This window comes from Pleurodeles waltl, chromosome 5 (genome assembly GCF_031143425.1).
Source record: "Pleurodeles waltl isolate 20211129_DDA chromosome 5, aPleWal1.hap1.20221129, whole genome shotgun sequence".
In the NCBI taxonomy this organism is placed as follows: domain Eukaryota; kingdom Metazoa; phylum Chordata; class Amphibia; order Caudata; family Salamandridae; genus Pleurodeles; species Pleurodeles waltl.
Window position 1 is genome coordinate 12,566,148 of NC_090444.1, and position 25,588 is coordinate 12,591,735.

General features: G+C 46.3%; 1 pseudogene; it reads left to right on the top strand.

The window, feature by feature from the left end:
- Window positions 1–16,629: 16,629 nt before the first annotated feature.
- Window positions 16,630–18,582, top strand: LOC138295266 (zinc finger protein 420-like; annotated as a pseudogene).
- The last annotated feature ends 7,006 nt before the right edge of the window (window positions 18,583–25,588 follow it).

A 25,588-nucleotide genomic window follows, 5' to 3' on the forward strand; every position in this document is an offset into this window, starting at 1 on the left:
GTCTTGTCTCCAGGGCCTCTCACTCCTGTGTCTTGTCTTCGGACCTCCCCCTTCTGTGTCCTTGTCTCCGCACCTCTCTCTCCTGTGTCCTGTCTCCAGGGCCTCTCCCTTCTGTGTCCTTGTCTCCAGTGCCTCTTCCTCCTGTGTCTTGTCTTCAGGGCCTCTCCCTCATGTGTCTTGTCTCCAGCGCCTTTCCCTTCTGTGTCTTGTCTCTGGGGCCTCTCCCTCCTGTGTCTTGTCTCTGGGGCCTCTCCCTCCTGTGTCTTGTCTCCGGGGCCTCTACCTTCTGTGTCTTGTCTCCGGCGCGTTTCCCTCCTGTGTCCTTGTCTCCGGCGCGTTTCCCTCCTGTGTCTTGTCTCCAGGGCCTCTCCCTCCTGTGTCTTGTCTCTGGGGCCTCTCCCTCCTGTGTCTTGTCTCTGGGGCCTCTCCCTCCTGTGTCTTGTCTCTGGGGCCTCTCCCTCCTGTGTCTTGTCTCTGGGGCCTCTCCCTCCTGTGTCTTGTCTCTGGGGCCTCTCCCTCCTGTGTCTTGTCTCCGGGGCCTCTACCTCCTGTGTCTTGTCTCCGGCGCGTTTCCCTCCTGTGTCCTTGTCTCCGGCGCGTTTCCCTCCTGTGTCTTGTCTCCAGGGCCTCTCCCTCCTGTGTCTTGTCTCCAGGGCCTCTCCCTTCTGTGCCTCGTTTCCAGCGTGTCGTCACCTGGAGAAGATGAGGATGGCCCACAATTAATTAAACACCTCTCCGGCTGAGTATGCGTTGCAACGCCTGCAGGGACGACACTATGAACAGGGAGAAAAGGTGGGCAGATTTCTAGCGCCTCAACTTCAACAGGGAGCTGCAAAGGCCATTCCCGCGCTCTCCTCCTCCACCTGAGAGCTTACTCGCCACAAGATATAGTCCAAGAATTTGCAAAATACACCTGCACACGTTTGCATACTGAACGGGTCTCCCTGGGCTGGGAGGGCAGAGGGCCTGACACTTACCTTTTAAAGGACAGTGGCCTGCCCTCACACAATAGACTGCCAAACCCCCCTACTGGGGCCCTTGCAGACAGGGTTGTATTGAAAGTGGATACTGTGCACTTCAAAACCACTATTTGAAGTCTCCCCCACTTCAAAGGCACTTTTCAGTATATAAACAGGGTCCCTGACCCCATCAAGTTAGACACTTCCTGGGACAGACACTCAGAACCAGATCCTGCAACCTGGCAAAGGAAGCTGCCTGGCTTCCCAAAGGATTCACTTGGACTGCTTTGCTGTGAAGGACTGCTGCCCTGCTGTTGCCCTGCTGCCTTGCTGACCTCTGGCTCTGCCGAGACGTGCTCTCCAAGGGCTTGGATTGAGCTTGCCTCCTGTTTCCTGAAGTCTCAGGGCCAAAAAGACTTCACCTCTGCAAAGGAACTCCTTGTGCAGTGAAAATCGACGCACAGCCTGCTGGAATCAACGCACAGTCTGCCTAGCAGTGAAAGAGTCATCTCATTGCCGAACCGGAACGACACAGCCCGGCTTCCTGGAGGGAAATGAAAACATTTCTAGCTTACGCCTCAAGAATTTTCAATTCTATTAAGGACATGGAGGCGAGGATTATGCTTTCTCTTTCTTGACTGTCTCAACACAGAAGCCAATCAAAAGACAGTAAAACAAAAACATCAACACCCATGATGCTTTACAACAAGTCACATGTACCAATCACCACCCAAGACCCATGTCCATATATATCATGACCTCTAAAGTCACTTCCTCTTTCTTTGACAAAGTCAGATAAACCTCAAACATCCGAAACAAATTTCTTACAGATGAACTGTTCCTATGATCACCAGATCCGAGAGTCTGGAAAAACACTAGCCGAGCTCAACAGGAGGCACATCCAGAAGAAACTTCCAAGTATAACGAAGTCCATAGCATCGTCTTCTCCAAGAACTGAACAGCGACAAAATTCACGTAGTCTTCTGATCAGATCCTAGAATAGCACAAAAAATAATGAAAGGTAATACCTCTCAAAATAAATGTATGAACAATTCTGTGAGCACATCTATAATAATGCAAGGAAGGGCAAATTCATAACATAAATAACCATACAACACTAAAGATTCATCACAATAAGAGACATAAATATATGTATATGGGAGGGATAATCCTCGTCTCTGTGTCCTTAATAGAATTGAAAATTCTTGACGTATAAGCTAGAATTTTTTTTATTCTATTTCAGGACCGTAGGCTCAGGCTATGCTTGTTTAAAGCTCTCCAAATACCACAGTAGCAACATCCACAACAGGTTTGTGATAAAATGTATGAAAAGTAGACTCAGAAGACCAATCTGCTGTCCTCATAATGTCCTCTAAACGAGAACCTAAAGCATATGTCTTGGAAGCCATGACTCCTCTTGCTGAATGAGCTCCAAATTTTTGGGTATCCATACCATCCTCATTCATTAACCATTTCATCCATCTAAATAATGTAGCTGACGAAACCACCTTAAATGGTTTCTGTAAAGAAATTAATAATTGGCCTCTAGAATCTTGCCTGAATTCATAATCTTTCAAACATTGAACTACACATCATTTTGGATTATCAGGAAACATTGGATAAGTTACTGGCCTGCAATTAGTCTTAGTCCTTCTGGTGATGGTAAAAGTAACACCCTCAGGAGAATAAACTGTCCCAGCCTAACCCAAAGCTCTGACGTCTGACACCCTTTTACAGGAAATCAGACACAGTAACATAGTCAATTTTGCTGAAATCGGTTTCCGAGGAAGACACCTATTAGAAAGCCAAGCGTCTAAAAACCTCAAAATGACATTCACATCCCATAAAACAGAATATCGGGCTTGAGGAGTGTTGGACTTTTTGCCTTACGCAGGGTCATCCCCAGTCTTTTTGCCTCCTTCCTCCTGGTTTTCCTGACCTCTCGCTGTTGGCTCTAGGACTCTGAGCACTTTATCACTGCTGACCAGTGCTAAAGTACAGGTGCTCTCCCATCTAAAGTTGGTATGATTGCCTTATACCTAATTGGCATATTTAATTTACCTATAAGTCCCTTGTACAGTGGTATCTCTATACCCAGGGCCTGTAAATTAAATACTACTAGTGGGCCTGCAGCGCTGCTTGCGCCACCCACTGAAGTAGACTTTCAAAACTTGTCTCAGGCCTGCTAGCGCAGAGCCTGTGTGCACAGTTTTCAGCCACAGGGACCTGGCATCTAAACTTACTTGCCAGGCCCTGAACTCCCCTTTTACTACATGTAAGTCACCCCTAAGGTACGCCGTAGCTAGCCCTATGAGCAGGGTGCCATGTATGTAGAAAGGCAGGACATGTGCCATATTGCATGGCCTGTCCTAGTAGTGACAAACAGCCTAACTTGTTGTCTCACTGCTGTGAGTGCTGCCTTCCCATAGGATTGCATTAGAAATGTCCTGCCTTATGTGTAAGGGGTATTGTCTGATTTATGAGGGGTAGCGTAGGCGTGTTTGGTATGGTTGTGATGGTGATAATAAATGCTGCTTACTGGTGTGGGTGTATTTTTTATTACTATCACAGAAATGCCACTTCTAGAAAGTGCGCATTTATCTGTACTTATGACTCTGGTGTTTTGCAGCTTGACTCCAATCCACGTCTGGGCAGAGTGACAGTTGGGGCTTTGTGCATACTTTTCAGACAGCCTGTACACAGGGAGGGTGGATCAGACAGCCTGTACACAGGGAGGGTGAAGGTGTCACAGAGGTGCATCTGCATACTGAATAGTCTTCCTGGGCTGAGAGAAGGGAGAGGCGGGCACACCTGCATTTGTAAAGACTGTGCCCTGGCCTCACACTATAGGGTCGTTAACCCCCCACTGATGTTTGGAGCCTGTGCTGAAAGGAGAGAGGGGGCACTCCCAGAACCAGTTGTAACTGGCTGGAACCTCCTCTCCCTACCATTGTAAAACACTGTAAGAACTGACTATAAGTACAGGGGAATTTTCCCCACAATTTGGAGACTCTTGGAATCATCTTGGAACTGGAAACCAAAGGCTGAAAGGACTCACCAGGAACCGTCATGGACTGCTGCTGCTGTGATGACCTGTGACCTGCCTGGTCACTGTGAAGGACTTGCCACTTGCTGTCTTTCCCTTGTGCTGGCCTGTTGCTGGGCCCTCCACCTGAGTACCTTGTCTTAAGATTCTGCTCCCCAGGGGCAGGGTGCTGTGGCCCCTGACCCCTGCATCCATTTTTTCACGAGGGATGCTTCTCCGTGGTTGCAGCTGCCATAGCGCTGATTGCAGCACGTTTATGGAGCCTTGGGAGCTCGTAGGCTCCTTGCTGCATTGTGCCCCTTTAAATAAGTTCACTGCAGCGGCCCGGGAAGCTGGAAGAACACTCGCGCACCGCATCGGGTGCAGGTGAGTGTCTGCTCGGGCCCCAGGAGGGGTCCGATCTTCTTGTGGCTTCACGGCAGGACCAGGGGAAGGTGCGGGGCGTGCCCCCTTCCCCCTGGCTTCTGTGTTAGGAGCAGGACGCTCCTTTTCTGCTGTTAGGTAAAATGGGCATTATTGTGGGCCCCCCCCTTGGTGGAAGGGCCAGTGGAAGCCCGGCGGGGCCCCCAGAGATCGCGGGTCCCGGGAGGGGCCTGTCTATAAAAGAGAGGAGGTGCATGTCGCCCTCTTCTGACCCCAGAGTATAAGGGAGGCCCCCGTTTTGCGCAAAGGAGCGCCGGGGGCCCCATTGTTCGCCTTTTAGGCACTGGAGGTGCCTTCATCCAACCAGGTACTGTTTAAAGGACCAATATAGTTGCAATCCAAAGTTCTTTCTACAGACTTTTGTTTGATTCATATATTACCTACCTGCGTTTGATGTTTTTACATATGTGTATGCAAATGTTCCTTTTATGGACATGCTTGCTAATATGTTTTTCTAACTTGCCATATGTTTTCTAATGTTCCTACTATGGGCATTTTATGATATTCATATGACAAGTGCTGTGATGTAATAACGTGTTTTCCTGACTACTGCTTATGTTGCAGAATACTGAGTAACCTGTGTGTTATGTGTGACTACTGCTAGGTTGCAGAGTAACTAATGTGTAACGTTCTGACAACTGCTAAGGTAGCAGGATAGTACTGATATGCGATGCTTGGTCTGATAATTGCCTTGTGTACAATACAGTACATTTTCATATAATCTGGTGTTATGTTTCCTTTGTGGTGGGGATATTGCGTCACGTGTGTTGTGTGTGTTGTGCAAATGCTTTACACATTGCCTCCAGGTTAAGCCTGACTGCTTGTGCCAAGCTACCAAGAGGGTGAGCAGGGGTTATCTTGGACGTGTAACTCCCAAGCCCTGACTAGAGTGGGTAGGTTCTGCCTGGCTGAGGTGCATACCCTAGCCAACCAGAAACCCCATTTCTAACAAGGAGGATTTGACAAACGGATACCTTTCAAAACTTTACAAACCAGAGGATGTTTCCCAATAGGCTTACCTTCGATATGTACATGTCCAGCAGAGATGGCTGATCTGAAATTATTAATTGTTCTATATGCCAAACCTGAACTTGCGAGTTCAGCTAAAAAATTCAAAATCAACTTAACGTCCGACCCCACGGGATCGATACCCCTTCTGTTTCACCAACTACTCCATCGGCGCCAGGCTGAGGAGTATCTCTTATGAGTGCCTGCTGCCCAAGCCTGATTGATGACATTTGCAGCTTGCTGCGAACGGCCTGGGGAATTCCATCTCGACCTGAAACCATCCAAACCGTCAATTCCAGTTTCTCTGACAAGATCAGTGGATGTTGAAGGCCCTCCGGACTCATCAGAAGATCCTGACGAGGAGGAATGAGAAGCGGTGGAGCGCAAGCTAAATGTAGAGTGTAGGAAAGTACCATCTTGCCTGGCATGTTACCCCCATTTTTACATGTAAGAAAGTTTGTTTTTGCCTGTATCACTGGGATCCTGCAAGCCAGGACCCCAGTGCTCATAGTTTGTGGCCTGAATGTGTGTACCTGTGTACTGACGAACTGTGTCACTGAGGCTCTGCTAATCAGAACCTCAGTGCTTACGGTCTCTCTGCCTTTAAAATTGTCACTATAGGCTAGTGATCATTTTTACCAATTTGAATTGGCACACTGGACCACCCTTATAATTCCCTAGTATATGGTACCTAGGTACCCAGAGTATTGGGGTTCCAGGAGATCCCTATAGGCTGCAGCATTTCTTTTGCCACCCATAGGGAGCTCAGACAAATCTTACACAGGACTGCCACTGCAGCCTGAGTGAAATACCGCACCCGTTATTTCACAGCCATTTTCACTGCACTGAAGTAACTTATAAGTCACCTATATCACTTGCTGAAGGTTAGGTGCAAAGTTACTAAGTGTGAGGGCACCCTTGCACTAGCAAAGGTGCCCCCACATAGTTCAGGGCCATTCCCCCGGACTTTGTGAGTGCAGGAACACCATTACACACGTGCATTACATATAGGTCAATACCTATAAGTAGCTTCACAATGGTATCTCCGAATATGGCCATGTAACATGTCTAAGATCATGGAATTGTCCCCCCCATGCCAAATCTGGTAATGGGGTGGCAATTCCATGCATCCCCAGGGCTCCACTATGGACCCCGGGTAATGCCAAACCAGCTCTCTGGGATTTTCACTGCAGCTACAGCTGCTGCCAACCCTCAGACAGGTTTCTGCCCTCCTGGGGTCTGGGCAGCCAAGTCCCAGGAAGGCAGAACAAAGAATTTCCTCTGAGAGAGGGTGTTACACCCTCTCCCTTTGGAAATAGGTGTTAAGGGCTGAGGAGGAGTACCCAACACCTTGTGACCTCGACAGCCAAACGGGACACCCAGGCACCACTTTGAATTTGCAAACCAGACCCTTTTCCAAGTGGCCCATCCAGTTGGGCCTGTGCCAAGAACTTTTCCAACGCTGCTCCCGCCAGAATCAGGAGCTGCCCGAAGCTCTCCAGCTGGCACAAGGCGCCCACCGACCACTGCGACCACTCTGCAAAAGAAGAGACTGTTAACTCAACCATATGATTTTTAATGCATTTTTAAAAGTGACTGTCTATTGATTCCAATGGTGCGTAATTTTGTACAGAAAGACTAACTTTGCTAAAACGTTAAAAAGTCATAAAAGGAAAAGTACTTAACCTATTCTAAAGATTTTGGTCTTAAAAATTATATAAAAGTCTGAAGTATTTTTATACATTCTGGTCTCGAGTTATTCATTGAGTGTGTGTGGTTCATGATTGGATTTGTGACCACGGCAAATACTCAGCACATCTCCTGGATTAGCCTAACTGCTCGACCAGCTACCTTAAAAATTGGAGCATTAGGTGGTCTAATTTTTACCTCTGAAAACTAACGTGGCTGTTCGGACCCTCTGCATAGTGTGCTTGTTTTTGTGCACTACATAGAGGGCCAGCCTCCAACAATATTGTCCATCTTCAATGATATGCAGCAGTCTGTCTTCTGAGGGGATAGACTCTTTATGGCAAAAAAGCCCGCTAGACGTTCCAAACAATTGATGTGAAGAGTCTGCTCCGAACTCGACCATCAACCCCCTGTAACCAAAGAACCGCAACGGGCTCCCCAGCCCCAATGACTAGCATCTGATTCGATCACCACCTCTGGGTAAGAAACAAAAATGGCCCTGTTGTTCCAAGCTTCCATGTGCTGGAGCCACCAATGTATCTCGATGACCCCGCCTTTATTGTCCACTACAAAAATGGGGCTGATAAAGCTGAACGGGTGAGGGGAAGAAAAACGTACTGCCCCTTTGTCGATCAAAGCTTGAACTTCGAAATCTATAAAGGTCTGATCTGCAAGGGAAACACACATTGGAAGAGGGGGTTTCAATTGTTTCGGGGTACTGATAAACGAAAACCCATGACCGGCTGAAGAATCCAAGGATCCCCAGAAATCTTTTTCCAATTGTCCAGAAACAATCCCATTCTGCCCCCAAGAAGTACTTGAGAATGTGGTATGATGGTTACCTGGGTAACCAGCTTCCTGAATTGCTCCTTACTGTCCCCTTTGGGGCCCTCTGCGAAACCTGGAGCATCCTCCTCTGGAGCGGGTAGGATAGAAGGTAGATTCAGAGTGATCTCCGTACCAACCTCCTCTCCCTCTGGGGTAGTAGTTCTGAAGACTTGCAAAAGATCCTTGGCCGGGCATTCGCCCTCCACAACAACAGGCCCGGAGAAAAAGCCCTTGTTTAAGAACCTTTTTAAGGGACATCTGTGCCTTGTTGAGGGAGGAGCAAGTAGAACAGAACTTAGCCAGTTCTTTCATAAAAGAAGAACCAAAAAGTGATCCATCCACCGAAGACCCAGCTCTGAAGTGGCTAAATCCTTTAGTTTAGGATCAATGCGCATGAGTATGGACTTTCTGCGTTCAGAAGAAATTGCACAATTCGTATTGCCCAGTTGACAAACAGCTCTTTGAGCCCAACCTATCAGCACATCAGTGTCCACAGAAGTCCCTGATTCCTTGGTGTGGAAGGCCATATCTAGGCTCTTTGTCAAAGGGCCAGACATGTCTAGTAACTTATCTTGGCAGTTACGCCAAGACCTATCTAAACCCTTTTTTGGGGTTTTTAGCAAATTTCTTCATGAAGGTGACCATGGTAGGGTCTATTTCTGGAGTGTCAGTAACCTTACCGTCCAGATGTGGTCTAGGGCATTCTGCCCGAAGCCAGGATCGCACCTCTTTATCGAAGCTCCGACCAATACTGGATTGAACATACTTTGGCGCTTCTGGGGAAGAAACCCAATTGGACCCCCTGGGGTGAACAATTTCTGTAGGGTTGAAATCTAGGACCCGAAGATAAGTTCGCTTTTTAAGTTTCTTGCTGGGACCCAGGGCCTCAGAGTCATTGGAATCATCCAAAGAGGAGTTTTTATCTGACAAAGATGGGGAAAACCCAGAGTCTTTTTTTAGAGCTAAAGTTATGTTCACTAGCACGTGTACGTTCGAGTTTCTCAAATGCATCAGCATGGACATCCCCCGACACAGAATCTACTCCCTTATCGAAATTCTTAGATTTTGATTTAGATTTAGACCCTTCGTTTTGAAGTTGGGGTTCTTGTATCCAGCCCTGGGTGCGGGCGTAATCAAAATGTGGGTTAGAAAAAGGTCCTAAAGCCCTGACAAGGGCATCATTTACAGACTGTTGAACCCTGTTATCAAGGGCTTCCACCAGATTTACCTCCAATTGATTTCCAATCTCCTCAGGATATATGTATATATATGTATATATAAAACACAATTCAAGGAAGTACAGGTTATTAATATAGGGGGAGTGCAAAACCCCCTGATAGGCTGAAAAGCCCAATAAAATGTGGAGGGAGCAGCCTTTAATCCAAAAAGCAAAGCACTTTAGGCAAAGCCTTTTTATATTATTACTGCCCATGTTTTAAATACAAACTGGGCGTATAGGGAGCACAATGGAGAGACAGAGGGGGCCTCCCTTCACACGTGATCCAGATACACGAGCTGATCTCCCAGAGGAAAAACTCTGAAAAGATCAGCTCGTAACACTGCAGTGCGAGGCCACAAGAGTAATGGAAATAAAAATATGACTACATGCTAGATGCATAGACTCACTCCACGAAAGGGCTGAAAACTGCAAAAAGTTGCATATAATTACAAAGAGCACGAAGCGCTGAAAAAATAAAATTATGTGAGCAGAATCGCTTCACTTACAAGCCATGAACAAAATAGCATGCACAACACTTGTATAAACATTCGAAATAGCAAGTAAAGCAAATGAGTACTTATCTGCTGCGGAGCAGCAAAGAAAGAGGAAGTGACATTAGAAGTCATGATATATATGGATAAGGGTCTCGGGTGGTGATTTGTACATATGACCTGTTGTAAAGCATCATGGGTTTTGATGTTCTTGTTTTACTGTCTTTTGATTGGCTGCTGTGTTGAGACAGTAAAGAAAGAGAAAGCACAATCGCTGACCACCCCCACTGGATGAAGCACTTCCGGAGTCCCTCCTAATGGCAGGGGTTGGGGCGACCACACAAGCCCTGGATGGACACAGTCAGTGAATCATTATCACCCAGAAGTGCTGTGTGAAGTGAGCGCGCCGTGTGATCTGCTGCAGGTGAGTGACTTGTCGCCATGTGATCTGCTGCAGGTGCGTTGTCGCCGTGTGATCTGCTGCGGGTGAGTGAGTTTCGGCCGTGTGATCTGCTGCGGGTGAGTGAGTTGTCCCCCTGTGATATGCTGCAGGTGAGTGAGTTGTTCCCGTGTGATCTGCTGCAGGTGAGTGAGTTGTGGCCGTGTGATCTGCTGCAGGTGAGTTTGTGACCATGTGATCTGCTGCAGGTGAGTGAGTTGTGGCCGTGTGTTGTGTTGCGGGTGAGTTGTTGTGTGATCTGCTGCAGGTGAGTTGTCGCTGTGTGATCTGCTGCAGGTGAGCTGTCGCTGTGTGATCTGCTGCAGGTGAGTGAGTTGTCGCCGTGTGATCTGTTGCAGGTGAGTTGTCGCCGTGTGATCTGTTGCGGGTGAGTTGTCGCCGTGTGATCCGCTGCGGGTGAGTTGTTACCGTGTGATCTGCTGCGGGTGAGTTGTGGCCGTGTGATCCGTTGCAGGTGAGTTGTTGGCCTGTAATCTGCTGCAGGTGAGTGAGTTGTGGCCGTGTGATCCGTTGCAGGTGAGGTCTCGCCGTGTGATCTGTTGCGGGTGAGTTGTCGTCATGTGATCCGTTGCAGGTGAGGTTTCGCCGTGTGATCCGTTGCAGGTGAGTTGTCGCCGTGTGATCTGCTGCAGGTGAGTGAGTTGTGGCCGTGTGATCCGTTGGAGGTGAGGTCTCGCCGTGTGATCTGTTGCGGGTGAGTTGTCGTCGTGTGACCTGCTGCAGGTGAGTGAGTTGTCGCCGTGTGATATGCTGCAGGTGAGTGAGTTGTGGCCGTGTGATCTGCTGCAGGTGAGTGAGTTGTGGCCGTGTGATCTGCTGCAGGTGAGTTGTGGCCGTGTGATCTGCTGCAGGTGAGTGAGTTGTGGCCGTGTGATCCGTTGGAGGTGAGGTCTCGCCGTGTGATCTGTTGCGGGTGAGTTGTCGTCGTGTGATCCGTTGCAGGTGAGTTGTCGCCGTGTGATCTGCTGCGGGTGAGTTGTCGGGTGGGAGGGTTGGAGCGGGGAAGTCACAGAATGTCCCCTCCATGTGTTTGGATATAATTGTGTTGTAAGTCTGAGCTGCCGACCTTGGAGCGGGGGAACCAGGCTTAATTCTCGGCGTTTGCTGCACATACTGTGATTCTCGGCAAATCAACTAATCTACAAAAAATGAGTGTATCTTTGTCAGTGAACAAATGTGTTCTAAGTGGAATGTATCCCTTTGGGTGGGGTCCAGGCCTTGAGGTGGAATGGTGGGTTTAGGGGTCCAGTTGTCGGTGTTTATTAATTTTTTTTATGGCTTCGATGTATTTCTGCTGCTTTCATAATTCTTTAAGATCCAGTTTTTCTCATTGGTTAAAAAGCTGCGTCTGTAACAAGACATACAACACTGTATTTAAGTGTTTACTTTGCATGTTTTTATTGCATGTGCAGCACCAAACATACAAGAATGGGAGAAACAAAAGCAGATGGAGCTGAGGGTGAGTTGTAGGGGATCAGACAAGTGTCAGGGTGGACTGTAGTGGAAAAGGTAGAGTCATTCTTCAAACCTCTCCCAGTGTTGAGGTCTGTGAGTTGTACACAAAGAGGCTGAGAACCTGTCAATGAACAGGTGAGTGGAGCCCTTGCCACAAACTGTAACCTGCGGGCTCCACAGTCCAGTGCCCCTGAGAGGTCAGGAAGTCCAGTGCCTGCGGGATAGTATGGGAACAGTTGTCCAAAATGCAGATATCTGGGCCGGACTGGGACAGGTGTACACAGCGCACTTTGGGCAATGATGAGATCTTGTTGGGTAAAGTTTATCAAGAGCCTGGGGGGGGGGTATAGGCGCGGTGCGGCTATTTAGAATGGAGCAGTTTATGGCGGTAATTACTGCAGACCAGCTTTGTTTGTGCACAGGAGAACACCAGGTCCCATCAGTGGGAGGAACCCCCCGGTCTTCCCCAGGCAGCCCCTAGCGCTTGTTAAATTCTTAAAACTTGTGAGGAAATCGGCATCAGGAGAGCCATAAATAAACACACCACACGCAATAGAAATCTGTGTGGAACTGCCGTTCTAGCGCGAGCACTAGAACCTTTATTTCGCGGGTCCCTTGAGCACACGGGGCACAAGAGGTCACTGTGTAAAGCGCTCACAGGTCCGGGGTAACCAGGGGTTGTTGGGAAGGAAAATGGGGGGTAGAGAGTGTCATAGCCCAAGTACTGCACCAACGGGGTCCAGGCCCAGCATGCCTTGGGGAGAGTCTGGATCTCTCTTGGGGTCCCCGGGAGCCCCACGATCACACGGGGAGAGGGGGTAGGTGAAATCAGTGAGCGACGTGGGTGACCAAATAGTACAGATCAGGGTCAGGAACCCCGAAACCACCTCGGTCAAACGATGGAGTCATTTTATTCCAACTGAGTTGGGTCAGCGTCCCGCCCTTATTAAGCGAGTTAGGAGGCTGAGGGGTGTTAGTTACTGCGATCGGGATAGTCAGTAATAACTGCAGGGCGCGGTGGGGCCTCCTCCGTGATGGGCACATGGCCGGCGATGGAGAACGGCAAAGAGATCCATCCTTGAACCTGGGTTGCCGGTCCCGATCTGTGCCTAGATATTTAGTGGATGCTTCACATCGAAGCACAGGGTAAATGAGCGCAGAGGGTGTAGTGGCTGCGGTGAGTGGGAAAATCTCAGATTTACTTCAACTGATGGAAAGGCTGGAGAATGAGCCAAAATAAGCCACCTCCTCGATCAGTGGGGGGAGATCATCACCTGGGTACTGAACAAACATTAAAATGTCATCTGCATACAGTGAAAAACAATAGCGGTCCTCGAGAAAAGCGGATAGCTGGGTACAAATGGCGTTCCTGAAGATGGCGTATAAAAGGGAAAGCGGGCATCCCTGCCTGGCGCTGTGGGACAGGGTGAACGGCTCAGAGTCCCATTGACTTCAGCCGTCCTAAGAGGCTGATGTATAGTAACTTGATTAAGTCCCTGAAACCCCAAAGGATACTGAGTTTTCTCAGACAGCATGTAGGAAGGACCAATCCAAGGAATCCCCCGGAAAAGGTGGCGGATTGGCCTGTCATAATAGTGTGGGCGGTACACTGTCTCCTACCTGTCTGTTGGCGGTGACCGCCGCGCTGTTTGTTTGTACCGCCGTGGCGGTCTGAGTGTTAAAGTGGCTGTCTTTGTTGGCGGTTTCCGCCACGGTCGTAATTGCAATTTTTTTACCGCCGGCCTGTTGGCAGTCTTACCGCCGCTTTAACACCATCCGCCACGGTTGTAATGACCACCAAAGTTTCTTAGCTAGCTGTTGTTGGTTTTGACGGCCATCCACCAAACTTACATTATTGTGAGTATTTCTGTTCCAGGGTGTGGGGCTCCATATGTGTTTTTTTTTTCCTTTAAGTTTTCCATTGTCTTTCCCAACCAGGCTACACTGGCAGCCCTGAGGCCACGTTTCGTTGTCGCTCCAGTGTGTAGCACTGTAAATGCTACAGTCCAAGCCTGAAGCCACTTCTTACTGTCACTTTAGTGGACGGCACTATAAGTGCTGCAGTCCAAGTCTTAAGCCACGTTTCGTTGTCACTCTAGTGGATGGTACTATAAATGCTGCAGTCCAGGCCCGAAGCCACATTTCGTTGTCACTCTAGTGGATGGCACTATAAATGCTACAGTCCAGGCCTGCGGCCACGTTTCATGTCACTCTAATAGTTGGCAATATAAATGTTGGAGTCCAGGCCTGAAGCCATGCTTCGTTGCCACTCTAGTGAATGGCACTGCAAATGCTGCAGTTCAGGCCTGAATCCACGTTTTATTGTCAGTCTACTGGATGGCACTCTAAATGTTGCAATCCAGACCTGAAGCGATGTTGAGTGTCACTCTAGTGGATTTCACTACAAAAGCCACAATCTAAGCCTGAAGCCACATTTAATTGTCACTCTAGTGGATGGCACTATAAATGCTGAAGTCCAGGCTTGGAGGCCTGTTTCATTGTCACTGTAGTGGATGGTACTATAAATGCTGCAGTCCGGGCCTGAAGCCACGTTTTGTTGTCACTCTAGTGCAGAGGTCTTCAGACTGGGGGGCAGGCCCCCCCTAGCGGGCCTCAAGTGGTCCCGGGGGGCACCAGACTCTGTCCAAAAGAAGCATTATACAGATAAAAGGCCTTTATTTTAAGCAAAAACATGTAATTGCCCTTTTAAAAAGGAAACAGTACTTAACTGCAATGTTTAAATAGGTCTAGAAATATTTAAACATTGCCATCTTTATAAAATAATTGTGAAAAATTCTGAGGGGGGGGCTCAATGATTTTTATTTTTCACCTGCGGGGGTGCAGCATTAAAAAGTTTGGAGACCACTGCTCTAGTGGATGGCACTATAAATGCTGCAGTCCGGGCCTGAAGCCACGTTTTGTTCTCACTCTAGTGGATGGCACCATAAATGCTGCAGTCTAGGCCTGAGGCCACATTTCGTGTCACTCTAGTGGATGGCACTGTAAATGTTGCAGTCCAGGCCTGAAGCCACGTTTTGTTGTCACTCCAGTGGATGACACAATAAATGCTGCATTCCGAGTTAACAGATCTGACGTTGGCTGCCATCCTTTTGACTTTAGCAATTGTTGATTCATTCTGTCATGGTTTTCGCAAAATGTTATTGTTGGGTAAGCTGCCGGGCCCTTTATTAATCTAGAAAAATATTGAGTAACAGAAAAAATACTAAAATGTGAATGACACAACAGACTTATGGATGATGGCTGACTGAAAGACACTAGACATAACTATATTTTAAACATACATTTGGTGAAATCAAATGGTCAAACTAACACTCAACCTAAAAAAGCTGATTGATCTGGTGTTGGCTGCATTGATAGAGGTTGGATAGACAGATTGATGGTGATAACCCAGTAGATAGATGCACTTAAAAAGATAGATATATTGATAGAATAATAGATGTGCAAAGATAGATAGAGTTGCAAACAAGAAACGTTGCATAGATAGAGGGCCGGACGGGTAGATAGGACAGTAAGTTAATAGACTTATAGATGGGTAGATGCATACATAGACGAACGGGTAGATCGGCACATGCGGTACATGGATAGGATTACAAAGAAAGGCGGCACAGCCCAGATTCAAGTAGTAATAAAATAGTCAAATATCTGTATAAGCAGGACAAACGAGAGCATTGAAAGCAAACTAGAAAAGCTTACAAGCAGGACATGCAGACTAAGCTGCTTTACAACCATAGCTGCAATCCTCAATTAAAATACATACAGAAGTGCAGGTATAAATGCATTTCCTTGTGTGCATTCTAAAAAGACCATTACTTTATAAAGAATAGATTGAAATGGACACCATCTGGTATAGTTTGATATAGTGGCACTCAGATAAACAAAGGCAGCTCCATTAGCAAGAGGCAGGAACTGTTAAAGCTGGAATGTGCCCTGTGCTGTGAAGAGTTGCTAGAAAGTGTCCTGCTATCACATGAGGCTCTAAACACATAGGCAACACTTAGGGAAATAAGATAAAACAAAAAAAACTGGCACTGAAGAGAACTGCCTCCATGTGAAAGAGTAAAATGCAGTCACTCAAAGTGCAGTTAGTCAGTAGCTGAAGTAGGTAGACCCACAGCCCCTTGCTATATTCTGTAGTGGGCGGAACCAAAATGTGACAGGCATGACAACCGACCAATAGATGGAGAACTGAAAGCCACTTGAAGTATATACGTATATTACACATGGCATTTTTGTAAAATAAAAAATCTTGGTTAACACCTGACCAAAAACAGAAAATGGTGCAGGTGTCATTCTGTAGGTGTGCACAGTTGTGAGGAAACATCTGAATGCCAGCAGAATGATGCAACAGTAGCCACATCATTGCACTTTTTTCCTGATATTGTGCAGCTTTGGGAAAGCGTACACATCTAAAAGATGAGACTTGTTGACTATGCCAGTGTGTTTAAAATTGTTGTAAACCTCCCCTCCTGTTCCTTGTGTAGATACCAGACCAAAAACAGAAAATGCTGCATGTCTCTTCTGTAGGTGTTCACATTTGTGGAGCACGCCTGCAGAATGATGCAACATTACCCGCATCATTGCACCTTTTGTTTTTTTCCTGATGCTGTGCACTTGGAAAGCTTATATGTCTAAATGGTGAGATTTATTAACTTCGACAATGTGTTTTTTAAATTGTTCTAAGCCTCATGTTCTTAAGTAGATCTTATCAGAGCCGCAGATCTCTGGAGTTACACTTTGTGGAAGATGCGCAGATTACCTGTCCGGGTCCTGTCCCAGGCTCTCTGATAGTATAAAGGACTTCCTTGCAGCAGATGCTTATGTTTCCAGCCATTATTGTGATGCTCTGTGTCTCATGGTCCATTCAATGGAAAAGGCTCCATCTTGTATTATTTGTTAGTCTGTGTGATAATAGGAACCCTATTTCATCTTTACATCTAGAATTTCTTCCACGCAATTGAATGCATTCCAATATATTTTTGTACTGGACTCTGCATTTCAGTGTTTCCTTTTCTTAATCTTACAGGTGAAATAAATGCAGTGATGATGAGGTCTGTACTTGGCTCTCAGGAATCAGATGATATACATAGAAGACATAACACACTGAGATACTGAATCATGTCCGATGAGATGCTCATTAGGAAGGAAGAGCTAACCTGGTATCAGAAGGACACACAGAAGAGAAACCATCGGAATATCTAGAATGTGGCAACACATTTATTAGGCAGAAAGAGCAAGTGTGACATCAGAAACTTCATAGTGGAGAAAAAGCATATTGATGGACTGACTGTGGAAAAGTGTCCTTAGCAATGGAAGACCGAATGCAGCATCAGAGTGTCCACGTAGAAGAAAAAACATATAAATGTACAGAATGTGATAAAGTGTTCCTAAAGAAGAGGAATCTAAAGCAACATCAACAAATCCACGCTGGAGAGAAACCATATAAATGTACAGAATGTAATAAAGTGTTTGGATGGAAGCGGACGCTACAGCTTCATCAACAAATCCACACCGGGGAGAAACCATATAAATGTACAGAATGTGACAAGAGATTTATAACAAAGAGACAGCTAACTCGACATCAGACAGTCCACACTGGAGAGAAACCATATCAATGTACAGAATGTGACAAAGCATTTATAACAAATGGAGAGATGAAACAACATCAGATAGTTCACACTGGGGAGAAACCATACAAATGTACTAACTGTAATAAAACGTTCCTAAAGAAGAGGAATCTAAAGCAGCATCAACAAATTCACCCTGGGGAAAAACCCTATAAATGTACTTAATGTGACAAGAGATTTAAAACAAAGAGACAGCTAACTCGACATCAGAAAGTCCACACTGGGGAGAAACCATATCAATGTACAGAATGTGACAAGGGATTTATAACGAATGGAGAGATGAAACGACATCAGATAGTCCACACTGGGGAGAAACCATACAAATGTACTAAATGTAATAAAACGTTCCCAAAGAAGAGGAATCTAAAGCAGCATCAACAAATTCACCCTGGGGAAAAAACATATGAATGTACAGAATGTAACAGAGTGTTTGGATGCAAGAGGAATCTAAAGCAGCATCAAAAAATCCACACTGGGGAGAAACCCTATAAATGTACTGAATGTGACAAGGCATTTGTTGCTAGTGGAGCACTGTCACAACATCAGAAAGTCCACACTGGGGAGAAACCATATCAATGTACAGAATGCAACAAGAGATTTAAAACAAATAGAGAGCTGAAAAGACATTGGAAAATCCACACTGGAGACAAACCATATCAATGTACAGCGTGTGACAAAGCATTTTTAACAAATGCAGAGCTGAAGCGACATCAGAAAGTCCACACTGGGGACAAACCACATCAATGTACAGAATGTAATAAAGTGTTCCAAACCAAGACAAACCTAAAGCAGCATCAACAAATCCACAGTGGGGAGAAATTGTATAAATGCACAGAATGCGACAAGAGATTTACTGCTCAGCAAACATTGACAGACCACATGAAACTTCACACAGGAGAGAAATCGTATGAATGTACTGAATGTGACAAGGCATTTATTACAAGGCAAAGGTTAATAGTACATCAGAGAGTCCACACAGGGGAAAAACCATATGAATGTACAGAATGTGACAAGGCATTTATTACAAGGCAAAGGTTAATAGTACATCAGAGAGTCCACACAGGGGAAAAACCGTATGAATGTACAGAATGTGACAAGGCATTTATTACAAGGCAAAGGTTAATAGTACATCAGAGAGTCCACACAGGGGAAAAACCGTATGAATGTACAGAATGTGACAAGGCATTTATTACAAGGCAAAAGCTGATACTACATCAGAGAGTCCACACAAGGGAGAAAATGTATGAATATACTGAATGTGATAAAGTGTTCAGATGTAAGAAACTAAAAGTACATGGGAAAGTCCACAATAGGGGGGGACCCTTATGAATGTTCAGAATGTAATAAAGTGTTCCAAGCCAAGATAACCCTAAAGCAGCATCAGCAAATTCAGAATGGGGAGAAACTTTATAAATGCACAGAATGCGACAAGGTATTTATTAGAAAGTCCTCTTTAATGCAACACCAGAAAGCCCACACTGGGAAGAAACCCTATGCTTGTTCAGAATGTGACACAGCATTTATTACAAATGGAGAGCTGAAGCACCATCAAAAAGTCCACGCTGGGGACAGACCATTCAATTGTGCTGAATGTGATAAGGCATTTATTAGAAAATCATATCTAATGCAACACCAGAAACTCCACACCGTAGAGATACCCTATTAATGTACAGAATGTAATAAAGTGTTCGGAACGAAGAATAATCTAAACCAGCATCAGAAAGTCCACACAGGAGCGAACCCATATCAATGTGCTGAGTGTAACAAGGCATGTATAACAAATGGAGGGCTGAAGTAACATCAAAAAGTCCACACTGGGGAGAAACCACATAAATGCACTGAATGTGACAAGGGATTTATCACAAAGCAAACATTAATACACCACATGAAAGTTCACACAGGAGACAAACCATATGAATGTACTGAATGTGACAAGGCATTTATTTCAAGTCATAGGTTAATAGAACATCAGCTAGTCCACACAGGGAAAAACCATCTCAATGAACAGAATGTGGCAAAATACTGATTGAAAAAGCAAAATTTAACACCCCATCTGAAAGTTCACACTGAGGAGAGGCCGTTAAAGTGCACTGAATTTAAGTAGGCATTTATTAGAAAGTCGCAGTTAATGCAGAATCATGGGGCCAGATGTAGGAAGGCATTAGCGCCTCGCAAAAAGCGAAAAACGCCATTTGCGAGGCGCTAATGCCCTCATGCGATGCTGAAACAAATTTTGCGAGTTGGTACCGACTCGCAAAATGTGTTTCAGACTCGCAAATAGGAAGGGGCGTTCCCTACCTGTTTGCGAGTCGCACCGTGATGTAGGGTTGATTTGTGACCGCGAAAGCGGTCTCAAATCAACCCGCAGTTACCATCCACTTGAAGTGGATGGTAACTCATTCGCAAACGGGAAGGGGTCCTCATGGGACCCCTTCCCCTTTGTGAATGCTCACAATAATGTTTTTTCAGAGCAGGCAGTGGTCCTATGGACCACTGCCTACTCTGAAAAAAAACAAAACAAAAAAGGTTTCGGTATTTTTTTCTATTTGCAGCTCGCTTTCCTTTAAAGAAAACGGTCTGCAATGAGAAAAAAAAACTGCTTTATTTAAAAGCAGTCACAGACATGGTGGTCTGCTGTCTCCAGAAGGCCACCATCCCCGTGAGTGCCTAGACTCGCTATGGGGTCGCAAACTGCGACCCACCTCATAAATATTTATGAGGTGGGTCTTTGCGATCCCATAGCGAGTCGCAGAAGGTGTCTGAGACACCTTTCTGCATACCAATTTGCGAGTTGCAAATTGCGAGTCGGAAGGACTCGCAATTTGCAACTCGCAAATTGGTTTCTACCTACATCTGGCCCATGGTGTCTGCACTGGGGAGAACCTCTGAGTGTACAGAATGTGACAAGGGATCTATTACAAGGCAAAGGTTAATACTACATGGGAAAGTCCACACTGGGGAGAAACTTTATAAATGCTTAGAATGTGGCAAAGCATTTATTGAAAAGCAAAATTTATTACACCACCTGAAAGTTCACACTGGGGAAAACCATATCAATGTACAGAATGTAATAAAGTGTTCTTTTGGAAGACCAACCTAACGCAGCATCAACAAATCCACCCTGTGGAAACGCCAAATAAAGGTACTGAATGTGACAGTTCATTTATTGGGAAGGCCAAGCTGGTACAATAACAGTAAGTCAACACAGAGAATATGAAGAATGCATGATCACTGCACTCAATGTGGCAAGGCATCCTTTACAAAGGCAAAGCTAATGCAGCATCAGAAAGTCATTACTAGTGGGACACCTGTCCTCCACATTGGATTGACTATGTAGCAGCTTTCAAAATCTACTGCCCACTCGCTATGGCGAGTCAGATTTTATCTGGTCAGGCTCTGTCAGATTTGATCAGTTTGCACTATTTTTAGGACCTACTGGTCTGTTCTGGCAGTAAACTTAAGCTGGAAAGGAGCAGGTGCTCAGAAAGTGAATTACCTATAAAGATGCCTTTAAATCTTGTTTTTATTTTGGCACATTTGCTGTCTGTTCAAGGACAGAGGTCAAATGTCAGGTTGTCTTTTTACTAATTGCTTTTTTTCTTGGAAAATGGGGTTTACTTTTCTACAGTTAGTTTACTGTTAAGTGTGCTGTTCAAGAATAATTGTGAAACAACCTGTAGGATGTAAGGGTTTTTTCTAACAACATTTAAATAGCTTTCAATTGAATAGTACAAATATTCAAAATGCCAGGATTTATGAAAACACATTTTTTTAAAACACAGAAGTAAACAAAGATTTACATAGGCGCAAAATAAATCCGAACACTTTACTTGGTGATGTGCAAATGACAAATGTAGGAAAGTACCATCTTGCCTGGCATGTTACCCCCATATTTCACTGTATATATTTTGTTTTAGTTGTATGTGTCACTGGAACACTGCCAACCAGGGCCCCAGTGCTCATAAGTGTGCCCTGTATGTGTTACCTGTGTTATGACTAACTGTCTAACTGAGGCTCTGCTAACCAGAACCTCAGTGGTTATGCTCTCTCATTTCTTTCCAAATTGTCACTAACAGGCTAGTGACCAATTTCACCAATTTACATTGGCATACTGGAACACCCTTATAAGTCCCTAGTATATGGTACTGAGGTACCCAGGGTATTGGGGTTCCAGGAGATCCCTATGGGCTGCAGCATTTCTTGTGCCACCCATAGGGAGCTCTGACAATTCTTACACAGGCCTGCCAGTGCAGCCTGAGTGAAATAACGTCCACGTTATTTCACAGCCATTTACCACTGCACTTAAGTAACTTATAAGTCACCTATATGTCTAACCTTTACCTAGTAAAGGTTGGGTGCTAAGTTACTTGGTGTGTGGGCACCCTATCACTAGCCAAGGTGTTCCAACATTGTTCAGGGCAAATTCCCCAGACTTTGTGAGTGCGGGGACACCATTACACGCGTGCACTATACATATGTCACGACATATGTATAGCGTCACAATGGTAACTCCGAACATGGCCATGTAGCATGTCTAAGATCATGGAATTGTCACCCCAATGCCATTCTGGCATTGGGGAGACAATTCCATGATCCCCCGAGTCTCTAGCACAGACCCGGGTACTGCCAAACTACCTTTCCCGGGGTTTCACTGCAGCTGCTGCTGCTGCCAACCCCTCAGACAGGTTTCTGCCCTCCTGGGGTCCAGCCAGGCTTGGCCCAGGAAGGCAGAACAAAGGACTTCCTCAGAGAGAGGGTGTTACACCCTCTCCCTTTGGAAAAAGGTGTTAGGGCTGGGGAGGAGTAGCCTCCCCCAGCCTCTGGAAATGCTTTCATGGGCACAGATGGTGCCCATTTCTGCATAAGCCAGTCTACACCGGTTCAGGGATCCCCCAGCCCTGCTCTGGCGGGAAACTGGACAAAGGAAAGGGGAGTGACCACTCCCCTGACCTGCACCTCCCAGTGTGCTCCAGACCGTCTGCCATCTTGGAAACAGAGGTGCTGCTGGCACACTGGACTGCTCTGAGTGGCCAGTGCCAGCAGGTGACGTCAGAGACTCCTTCTGATAGGCTCCTCCAGGTGTTGCTAGCCCATCCTCTCTCCTAAGTAGCCAAACCTCCTTTTCTGGCTATTTAGGGTCTCTGCTTTGGGGAATTCCTTAGATAATGAATGCAAGAGCTCATCAGAGTTCCTCTGCATCTCTCTCTTCACCTTCTGCCAAGGAATCGACCGCTGACTGCTCTGGAAGCCTGCAAAACTGCAACAAAGTAGCAAAGACGACTACTGCGACCTTGTAACGCTGATCCGGCCGCCTTCTCGACTGTTTTCCTGGTGGTGCATGCTGTGGGGGTAGTCTGCCTCCTCTCTGCACTAGAAGCTCTGAAGAAATCTCCTGTGGGTCGACGAAATCTTCCCCCTGCAACCGCAGGCACCAAAAGACTGCATCACCGGTCCTCTGGGTCTCCTCTCAGCACGACAAGCAAGGTCCCTTGAACTCAGCATCTCTGTCCAAGTGACTCCCGCAGTCCAGTGACTCTTCAGTCCAAGTTTGGTGGAGGTAAGCCCTTGCCTCCCCACGCTAGACTGCATTGCTGGGAACTGCGTGTTTTGCAGCTGCTCCGGCTCCTGTGCACTCTTCCAGGATTTCCTTTGTGCACAGCCAAGCCTGGGTCCCCGGCACTCTAACCTGCAGTGCACAACCTCCTGAGTTGTCCTCCGGCGTCGTGGGACCTTCCTTTGTGACTTCGGGGGAGCTCTGGTTCACTTCACTTTGTAGTGCCTGTTCCGGCACTTCTGCGGGTGCTTCTTGCTTCTGAGTGGGCTCTTTGTCTTGCTGGACGCCCCCTCTGTCTCCTCACGCAATTGGCGACATCCTGGTCCCTCCTGGGCCACAGCAGCATCCAAAAACCCTAACTGCGACCCTTGCAGCTAGCAAGGCTTGTTTGCAGTCTTTCTGCACGGAAACACCTCTGCACGGCTCTTCACAATGTAGGACATCCATCCTCCAAAGGGGAAGTTTCCAGCCCTTGTCGTTTTTGCAGAACCCAAAGCTTCTACCATCCGGTGGCAGCTTCTTTGCACCCACAGCTGGCATTTCCTGGGCATCTGCCCACTCTCGACTTGATCGTGACTCTTGGACTTGGTCCCCTTGTTCCAAAGGTACTCTCGTCAGGAAATCCATTGTTGTTGCATTGCTGGTGTTGGTCTTCCTTGCAGAATTCCCCTATCACTACTTCTGTGATCTTTGGGGAACTTAGGTGCACTTTGCACCCACTTTTCAGGGTCTTGGGGAGGGCTATCTTTCTAACCCTCACTGTTTCTTACAGTCCCAGCGACCCTCTACAAGGTCACATAGGTTTGGGGTCCATTCGTGGTTCGCATTCCACTTCTAGAGTATATGGTTTGTGTTGCCCCTATCCCTATGTGTCCCCATTGCATTCTATTGTGACTATACATTGTTTGCACTGTTTTCTATTGCTATTACTGCATATCTTGGTATTGTGTACATATATCTTGTGTATATTTGCTATCCTCATACTGAGGGTACTCACTGAGATACTTTGGCATATTGTCATAAAAATAAAGTACCTTTATTTTTAGTATATCTGTGTATTGTGTTTTCTTATGACATTGTGCATATGACACTAGTGGTACTGTAGGAGCTTCACTCGTCTCCTAGTTCAGCCTAAGCTGCTCTGCTAAGCTACCTTTTCTATCAGCCTAAGCTGCTAAACACCCCTCTACACTAATAAGGGATACCTGGGCCTGGTGCAAAGTGTAAGTACCCCTTGGTACCCACTACAAGCCAGACCAGCCTCCTACAACAAGTATTTGCAGAAACTCAGTTTACAAACACTATTGTTTCTAAACTCTATCGTTTTATCAGTAAAACCACATGGCAGTGGGAAATGTGGTCATTTCAGTGGAAAATCTGCTGACTGCAAATGACAGTGTGCTACAACTTCATGCTTTAATTATGTATTTAATAAAAGTGATAGTTTTTAATTATGATTTGAGAAACATTCCTGCCCCACCCTGCTGACAATGCTGTTAATGAACAAAGAGACAGGTCAGGGGTCAGATGTATCCTATAAGTGGCTAGATTTGTGTTGTATATGGAGCATAAGTTTAGTCTATTAAATCAAACAAAATATTTTTTTATACAGTAGGCATGATGAACTCACGTATTCGATGGTGCTCTCATATTAAACAATTAAGAAAATGGCAGTTCAGTGAATTAAAATATTTTCCCAGGATCACATAATTTGAAAGCAATTTATGGGTCAAGAGCATTACAATTAGGTTGAGTACATTATTTAAGCGCAGGTCTAGTAATACTTTTAATACAAGGTGACCCCTGACCTGATCCAACTTTCCCGATTCCTGGAAGACAACAGCCTAATCGACGTCTCCAAGCCTGGATTCCACAAAAACTAAAGCACAGAGACCGCCCTCATCGCCTGCTCCGACGACATCAGGACCAGGCTTGACAAAGGTGAAACCGTTACCCTCATCCTTCTTGACCTTTCCGCAGCATTCAACACCGTATGCCACCAAACCCTTCGCACACGCCTCTTCGATTCTGGAATTCGCCACAAAGCCCTGGACTGGCTCACCTCCTTCCTCTCTGAAAGAACACAAAGAGTTCACGTTCCCCCTGTACCGGTCACAGGCCACCAGGACCATATGCGGAGACCCCCAAGGATCCTCACTCAGCCCACCCTCTTCAATATCTACATGGCTCCGCTCGCCAGCTTCGTCAGACCCCACGTTCTCAACATCATTTCCTACGTTGACGACACCCAGCTCATCCTCTCCCTCACGAGAAACCTACCGCCAAGAACAACCTCCACACCTGACTTATCACCATCGCTAACTAGATGACAGCATGCCACCTCAAGCTGAACTTAGAATAAACCGAAATCATCATCTTTAGATCCAAAAAGTCAGCATGGGACGACTCCTGGTGGCCGGCCACCCTGGGGCCACCCCAACACCCACCACCCACACATGCAATCTCGGCTTCATATTAGACTCTTCCCTCTCCATGACCCAGCAAGTCCACGCCATATCATCCTCATGCTACAACACCCTTCGTATGCTTTGCAAGACCTTCAGGTGGATTCCCGTAGAAACCAGAAGAACGGTCACCCACGCCCTTGTCAGCAGCAGATTCGACTACAGCAACGCCCTCTACGTGGGTACTACAGCCAAGCTCCAAAGAAAACTCCAGCGCATCCAAAACGCCTCCGCATGTCTCACCCTCAACCTCCCTCACCACAAACACATCTCCGATCCCTTCACTGGCTACCCATCAACAAAAGGATTATCTTCAAAATCCTAATCCATGCTCACAAAGCCCTCC